Here is an 8,401-nt window from a genome sequence, read left to right as displayed (position 1 = left end):
AACTAAGCTGCACAATCATCATTGCTGTGTAAAGTATTAAATTGTTTGTTTAAAACTTATACTGTATATATATGTGTGTGTATAATCTTTTTTCTGGCAAAAAAAATTTCCCTGGAACCTAACAACCCCACCCCCACCCCCCACATTTACATTAATTCTTATGGGGAAATTGGATTTGCTTGACATCATTTTGCTTGAAGTAGCATTTTTCAGCAACAGAATTACAACATTAAGCGAGGAGTTACTGTCTTTTTCAATGTGGGATCATCACGGAAAATGTAATGACATGTTGGTGCAAATATAAAGATCGGTGTCTCCCTGAGAAGAATATTTGCAGATCCATGCAATAAAGTGCAAATCATGGCCCCAAAACTAGGAGAATATCCATGGGGAATATTAGCCATTCCCAATCACACACCATGTTAAACTAACAGGTCAGTTGTGAATCAGTCCTGATTTTCTGTCCATATTCTTACATAATTATCTGCTTGGAGTTTGGAACAATCATTTTCATACTCCGGGCTGTTTGTGTTAACTTGTTGCAGTTCATTTCTTCTGTTGTTAATTCAATAAGCAGCCTTTGGGCTTGTCTACATTTAAAATGCTCCAGAGGCGCAGCGGTACCACTGCAGGTGCCCTGCTGGAGCACTTTGGTATAGACACTACCTACGCTGATGTGAGAATCCCTCCCATCAGAGTAGTTAGCCCACCTCCACCAGACCAGGTAGCAGGGGTGTGCACAGGAATACAAATTTGGCTGCTTTAAGAGGGGCACTTTTTGTGCCCACCGCCAGGGCCAGCTCCAGCTTTTCTGCAACCCCAAGCAGCAAAAAAAAAAAAAAAAAGACGACAAGCAGCGGCACTTCGGCAGCAGCTAAATCAAGCCGCTTCTTCGGCGGCAGTTCAGCGGCGGGTCCTCCCTCTCTTCCTCTCTGGCAGCAAATCGGCACCAGTTCAAAGAGGGAGAGAGGAAATGAAGGGCCCACTCCTGAATTGCTGCCAAAGACCAGGACATGCCGCCCCGATACCAGACGGAGTTCTGCCCCTTTGAATTGGCCGCCCCAAGCACCTGCTTCTTATGCTGGTGCCTGCCCTGCCCACCGCAGCAGGTGTAGTGTGGTGAATTGCTCCTTGTAGGGATGTGCTACCTACAGCTATCCAGCATGCTCAGTAACAGCTGCTGAAACCACTGCCCTTCACCCTGCCCTTATTAGCCATCGGATTCTGCTGACTGCTATTTACAGGGGTTAAAAAGGGGCAAAGGGGGCGAATCAGAGCACGGGGGTGGCAATGTACTGGTCTAGGGGGAGTCAAGCAGCTGGAGGCAGGGTTAGGAGAGGGGCTAAAGGGCAAAATCAGGGCGGGGGGTAGGAGGCGGAGTTAAGACCAAGAGTGGGGGGTGTTGGCAGGGGGTGACAGGCAAACTCGGGCATAGGGGACAGCAGTTACCCCAGTGGGACTGAAACACCCGTGTTTGCAAAAATGGTGGGGGGCAGAGGGTCTTTTTTATTTCCCCCCTCCCGGCCAGGGCAGCTCGCTCTTCCCAGCAGCGGGAGGAGCTGGATCTCACCCCGTAGGAGCTATCACCTCCCACCCGGGCCCCAGAGGAGCTCCGGGCCCCCACAAGCGGTGAGCAGCTGACGGGCGGGCGGTGGGGGTCTCGGGGGAGGGGGTGGAGCGTGGGCTGGGCTTTGCGGGGAGGAGGCCAAGTGGGGGCTGGGCCCCAGTCCTCCTCCCCAAAAGATGTCACGTGCCGCCCATGACCTTAACTCCCTGTTAACAAAGTTTGGTTTTGCTGCTAGTCAATTTTCTAAACCCACAGGAAAGGCAAGAAGAGGCTCTTAAAAATCATCCCTCGATTCAGATCACCTGAATGGTGAATCTGCTGGTAGCGGCCCTTCCGTCTCCGCAGCAGGACTGTGGCTGTTTCTTTAATAAAAGACTCCAACTTCTCCCACGTGGCGAGGGGGGTGAATTGATTGCAGCTGCAGATACAGCCCTGCATTGCTTTCGCTTCCAGCTTGGCAGATGCCATGAGAGGGAGAGCACAGTTATCAGTCTGGAACGCAAACACGGTTCTTTTCCAAAGTGCACGGAAGAGCGACGAGAAAACTCTCCTATAGCCAGAGTGAGCTGGCTGTAACTCTTCATAAAACCCTTTTAGAGCCAGAGTTAGCTGTTCAGTTTGATAGTTACTGAAAGTCACTTTCAAGCTAGCACAAGCAGAATGAGAGCTGGTCACGCCCTGAAGCCTGTGAAATGTCCTGGAAGGACAAATCAAGTAGGTTAACAACTTCAAAATGACTCTTTATAACAGTGGTTTTCTCTGGTTCATGGATCCCTGGTGGCCTGCAGACTATATCTAAGGGGTTCACAAAAGGTTGTCATTACCATAGAACAGTAGTTTTCAACCTGTGGTCTGTGGACCGCTCGGGTGTGTGTGCTGACTACATCTAGGATTTCCAAAGGGGTCCACAGTGAAAATGAAAACAAGATTGAAAACCACTGCTTACGAAAGCTCATGCTGAAATAAATTTGTTAGTCTCTAAGGTGCCACAAGTACTCCTGTTCTTTTTGTGGATACAGACTAACACGGCTGCTACTCTGAAAACTGCTTATTGTGTGAACAGATTAACATGAAGATTGAAGAATCATGGGTCATTGGTTTTGCTTATTGTGTGAACACTAACATTACACGTATCTTCAAAATGATTTCTATTCAAAATACATTTCAGATTATTTTCCTAGCTCAAGATTTGTACAGCAGGTTGAACTAGTCATTTATTTCTTTTGTGATTGTGTTTGATACAAAACAACAAAGAGTCTTGTGGCACCTTATAGACTAACAAATGTATTGGAGCATGAGCTTTCGTGGGTGAACACCCACTTCGTCAGATGCTGTTGCTTTTTACAGATCCAGACTAACCTGGCTACCCCCTGATACTTGTTTTATACAAGAACACTAGGCCCGATCCTGTTCTCAGTCATATTAGAGGGAGATTTGTAACAAAAACGCTTCCTGTGTTTGTAATACAGGAAGAAACTTACTGCACCAAAATCCAACAGTCAGCAGTCTAGTTTTCTGCCTGTTGTCATTACAGGTTTCTAAATCTGGCTGCAGGGCTGAATTCTTTTCAATCTGATGCTTCAAGGGGAAAAAAGTAGTTTATTTCCATAATCAGTCAAAACAGAAAATTGCCTCCTTTTTCTCCTTCTGAAAACAGTGAGAATTAAGAATGTGCCTAAAGTGAATCATATGTTGTTTCTGAATAGGAATTTCATGATATAATTTAAAAAAGAGGCAAATGTATATGTTGTGTGACAGAGGATCTCCTCTGTGAAAAGCCATTGGAGGGGAGAGTTCATGAGCAAATCCATAGGAGTAAAGCCAGTTAAAAAAATATTGAATGATAGTTGTGAAATTGTATTTGTAAATTTTTGTTTCGTCCAAAATATTGTATGGATTTTTCCATTTTTAAGCAAATATGATTGAAACAAATGATTTTGTTTTCAGTTTTTCTCCCTCCCTCCAATTTTATTTTTCCTTTCCTTGAGGGCCCTGGACCATCCAGGGGGGGCCTATACAGGATATGGGGAGAAAGATGGTTGTGACAAATGGAGAGGTTGCAATTCATCCACTGCAGATTTGTGGGACAGCATTACAAAATTAAGGTGACCATAGGTGCCAACTACCTGGGTGCTCCGGGGCAGGAGCACCCACGGAAAAAAAATTGGTGGGTGCTTGGCTGCTGGTGGGTGCTAATCTCCCCTCCATTCTCCCCCCCCCCCCCGTCATCCCCTGCTGATCAACTCCTCCTCCTGCATCTCAGCACCTCCTGCCTGCCTTGGAACAGCTGTTCAGAGGCATGCAGGAGGCACTGGGAGGGAGGAGAGGTGAAGGGGCTTGCTCGGGGAAGGGGGTGGAAAGAGGAGGGGGAGAGGTGGGGTGGGGCTTTGGGGAAAGGAGTGGAGTGGGGGCAGGGCCTGGGGCTGAGCGGGCTTTGAGCACCCCAAGGGAAAATTAGAAGCCAGCACCTGTGCTTTGGATAGCTCTGAGCCATGGCAAAAAGAAAAGGAAAAAATCCTGTCATCGTCAAATACAAATGTATGGGTGACCATACATCCTGCTTTGGCGAGGACATTCCCTTTTTTGAGCCCCAGGATAACCATCCTGACTTTTTTTTTTCAAAAGTGGGGTGTGGTGTGGAGGAACTTGCAGGGGGGCAAGCAGAGATGCCAGCCCCACACAGTAGGGGAGACAGGGTGGGGAGGGAGACAGCATTCTAGCATGTGTGGGGGCAGGCAAGGTTCCAGCAGCAGCGTCGCTTAGGGGGTTGGGGTGGACCCTGGTGAGTGACTGGGAGTGTTCTATTTTCCCTTTGGGAAATATGGTCACCCATATAACAAATCTGGTGTTTAAAACTGGGGGGAATTCTTGGCGTAGATTTCATTAACATATTTGTCTCTAGATCTAGCCTACTCTTAATTTTTTTTTAAGCTAATCTTTTTGTGAGCATGCATTGATGGAAGCATAGGTGACAGCAGTGGATTGATAGAAGAAAGTGAGTTTCAACTTTAATATGGGTATTGTCACTCCATAATATCAACATTAATGTGCTTAACTGTATATAACTGTAGCAGGGTGGTCCCCTGCTTCTGCCCTGAAGGGCTTAAAATAGCCTGGAAGAGGGCTGTGGCTGGGGCAAGAAGCCTGGGCTGATTGGGGCATGGCCACAGCTGAACCTGCTTTCCCAAATAAGGCCCAGCTGGCCCCTATAAGAGGCTGTGAAGCCTGAACAGCCTCCCTCTGCCTGTAGAGGGAGAAGAGCCTGGCTGCAGTGGAGCTAGGGACAAAGTATGTGAGTGGAGCAGGGCTGGGGAAAGGCAGAGGAGCTGGAGAGCTCCTGCCTGGAAAGCCCCAGGCTGCAGCCTAGCATTGGGCCAACAGGTACTGGGGGTTGCAGGGGGCAGCCCAGGGGTAGGCCAAGGCAGCAGGTCCAAACCCTCCTTGCCAGTGATGAGTGGCTGATACTGCAGTCTGCCCCAGGGCATGGAGGCTAGACAATGACTGGCAGTAGCCTTATACTTAGGAGAAGTGGGAATAGTGGGTGGGGGTTCTCTGGGGAGGGGAGACCCTAAGACTGAAGGGTTACTGTCAGGGGGCAGCATCCCAGGTAAAAGGACACCGGGTCCAGGGAGGGACACGGGGGGCCAGAGGACAGGCGGATGACCAGCTTGTAGAGAGCGCTCCGGAGCTGGAATGAACTAATTCTCAGAAGTCACAAGCAGGAGGCGCCACAGGGATGAGTCCACACATCTACAATAACACATCCTATTTGTAATCTTCTACCCCTCAATCATGAGAATCTCGGTTGCTTTGATTGTTATGGCCACTAGGGCCTTGATCCAAAGACTATTGAAGTCAGTTGGAGGTCTTCTCATTTGGATGGGTCCTAGATGTTGTCTTTTTGTTTTATCTTACCCGCCCCCACCCCCAACTCCTGTTGCACAACTCAAGCTATGGCAAAGATGAAAATTTCCTCATTCGGCTGCAGAACCAGCTCCGCTCAGATGGGTTTGATCATTTTCCTCATTCTTCGTCACATCCAGAAGCTGGAATCAGGTAGGAATTTCATACAGTGGTTACTTAGTCACTGTGATTTGTAAAATGTGCCTGTTCTATTCTTTAGTTGCAGATACACAAACTAAAGCAAATATCAAACTGGATCAATAAATGATAATAATTAATACTCTCCTGATTTTCTGTCAGGACTAAGAACTCCATCTTTCATGCCATCTTTAACCTATTCATATTCTCTTCCATTTGCTCACATCTCAAAATGTATGGAGATCAGACAGGCCTATCAACATGACCAGAGGGTCAAGAGAGTAGTCCTTTTATTGGCCAAGGATGGCTGTGAGTGCTATAATGCAGTGGCTTTCAACCTTTCCAGATTACTGTACCCCTCTCAGGAATCTGATTTGTCTTGAGTACCCCCAAGTTTCACCTCACTTTAAAACTAGTTGCTTACAAAATCAGACATAAAAATACAGAAGTGTCATGGCAACACTATTACTGAAAAATTACTGATTTTCTCATATTTTACCATATAATTATAAAATAAATCAATTGGAATATAAATACTGTACTTCATTTCAGAATATAGTAAATAGAGCAGTATAAACAAGTCATCGTCTGTATGAAATTTTAGTTTGTACTGACTCGGCTAGTAGTTTTTATGTAGCCTTTGTAAAACTCTCTGGTATCACCCGAGGATAGAGGCGGTCTGCAAGGAAGCATGGTCCCAAACATTCTCATTTAAAAAAAAAAAAAAAACCTAACCCCCAAACAAAACAACTCCTTGAATTACGTTCACAAATATATTGGTTACTGGAGCAGAACACAGAGCTCCGGAGTGAGGGGTTCCTTCTGAGGAGCACAGCAAAGCAAACAGGATGCCCCAGTCTGCCGGAGCTGGAGTTTCCACATGGTCTGCAGAGGTACTTTATGTATAAAGTAAGTTTGAGGAGGCAGAAGCAACTGAGGGCTGGTCTACACTGTGTGTGTGTGTGTGGGGGGGGAATCGATCTAAGAAACGCAACTTCAGCTATGTGAATAGCGTAGCTGAAGTCGAAGTATCTTAGATCGATTTACCTTGGGTCCTCATAGCACGGAATCGACGTCTGCGGCTCCCCCGTCGACTCCGCTACCACCGCTCGCTCTGGTGGAGTTCCAGAGTCGACGAGGAGCACGTTCAGGGATCGATCTATCGCATCTAGATGAGACGCAATAGATTTGATCCCCGAGAAATCGATCGCTACCCACCGATACGGCATGTAGTCTGGACGTACCCTGAGAGTCTACAAACATCCAATGTGAGCACCTAAAGTGAATGAAGTCTGGAACCTGAGTCACAGTCTTAGGTATTGGCTTTGCAGAGGGGCAGCTGGAGGGTGGGTAAAGGCAGCCAGTCCAAACCCCTTGTTGCCTGTGATGATTGGCTGATACACTGCAGTCTGCCCCAGGGCGTGGGGGCTAAACAGAGACTGGCAGTAGCCATGACTGAGGCGACGTGGGGATGGGGGTGGGGGTTCCCCTGGGGTGGGGAAACCCAGTAAGACTGTGGGGTACTGCAAGAGACACAACGCTGGGATAAGAGCACCAGGGTCCTGGGAGGGACACAGGGGCCGACGGCAAGCAGATCACTGGCCTGCAGAGGGTGCTCCTGGGTCAAAGAACTAATTCCCGAGGATGACCAGCAGGAGGCACCGCAGGGGTGTGTGTGCGCTGTGCTACAGGCACCTAAATTGTTTCTTGTGAGCTTGAGCTAGGTGCCTGCCTCGCTCCACATGGAAAAGGAGGTGCCCACAGTATAACTTTTATCCCTGGGGCTAGTGCGCTCACCTGGGATGGAGGCGACCCTGGTTCTAGTCCCCCTTCTCCCACATGGGTACAAAGGGCTCTCAGCTGCATGTTCTAACCACAGAGCTAGGGGATTGCCTGATGCAGGACTCTCTCCTGTTGAAGCTATTCTGCTGTTTATAAATCACTCAAGTCTGTGGAGTAGAGGGACAGGATGCTGGGTTTCCTACCTCTGGGGGGGGGAGCCCTAATCACCAGGTTCTGGAGTAATTTGCTCTGGCCCACTGTCTATTTAAGCATTTATCCACCATGGAGAGGGAGAGAAGAGAGCCACATCAGAATACTCCCATAGCCTAGGGGTTAGAGAACTGTCCTGAGACTACAGTTCACACCCTTTCTTCCCCTCGAGGAGAGGGGAAAATTGATGTCACCTTCCAGCTAAATGCTTTAATCAGTGAGCTAAATGTTTTAAGGTGGGCACCTCAATTTTCTCCTCCCCATCCAGCCAGATTTTGAATGGGACCTGATCTGGAGGTGACCTCTGAGCACAGCTTGTGGGTCAGGTTTTGCATGCAAGCTAGGCAAGTGAATACCTGTCTTCCTCCAGTCTGGGGATCACACTGGTTCTTAGGCAGGAGAGATGTGTCCGAACACCTAGACTGAGGCAGCAGAATGGGAGCCCAGCGGTAACAATTTAGGCACTGAGCTTAGATGCCTAAAGGATTCAGCTGGAATGCTGTGGATTACAGGGGAGCCTAAAACGGAGACTTAGTTGCCTATATCAGGGGTTTCAGTACTTAAGTACCCTTGTGAATCTCACCCTTGCTGACTAAAACAAAATACCATTAGGGCGCTCTTAATCCAAAATAAGAGTGTTCACACAAGGGAGGTGAGCCAGTTTAGCTAGATTAGTTTAGACACTTATTAAGGCTGACACCGTTTTTTGCCCTGCTTTAACTAAGTATAAAACACAGATTTGGTTAAATTGGTGCAAGCATAGGTGAGGATGAGGATATATTAAATTAAAATTGTTTGTCT

At 47.7% G+C, this 8,401-nt stretch overlaps 2 protein-coding genes across 3 annotated transcripts in view; one reads left to right on the top strand and one right to left on the bottom strand.

The window, feature by feature from the left end:
* LOC115640774 (putative zinc finger protein 66) overlaps positions 1 to 8,401 on the bottom strand; it is a 687,485-nt gene that overhangs the window by 331,790 nt on the left and 347,294 nt on the right. The window lies entirely within an intron of this gene.
* Positions 1 to 8,401, top strand: part of LOC115640675 (zinc finger protein 850-like) — a 542,158-nt gene that overhangs the window by 228,302 nt on the left and 305,455 nt on the right. The window lies entirely within an intron of this gene.

This window comes from Gopherus evgoodei, unplaced genomic scaffold, assembly GCF_007399415.2.
Source record: "Gopherus evgoodei ecotype Sinaloan lineage unplaced genomic scaffold, rGopEvg1_v1.p scaffold_32_arrow_ctg1, whole genome shotgun sequence".
NCBI lineage: Eukaryota > Metazoa > Chordata > Testudines > Testudinidae > Gopherus > Gopherus evgoodei.
This window is presented reverse-complemented; position numbering and strand designations above follow the sequence as displayed.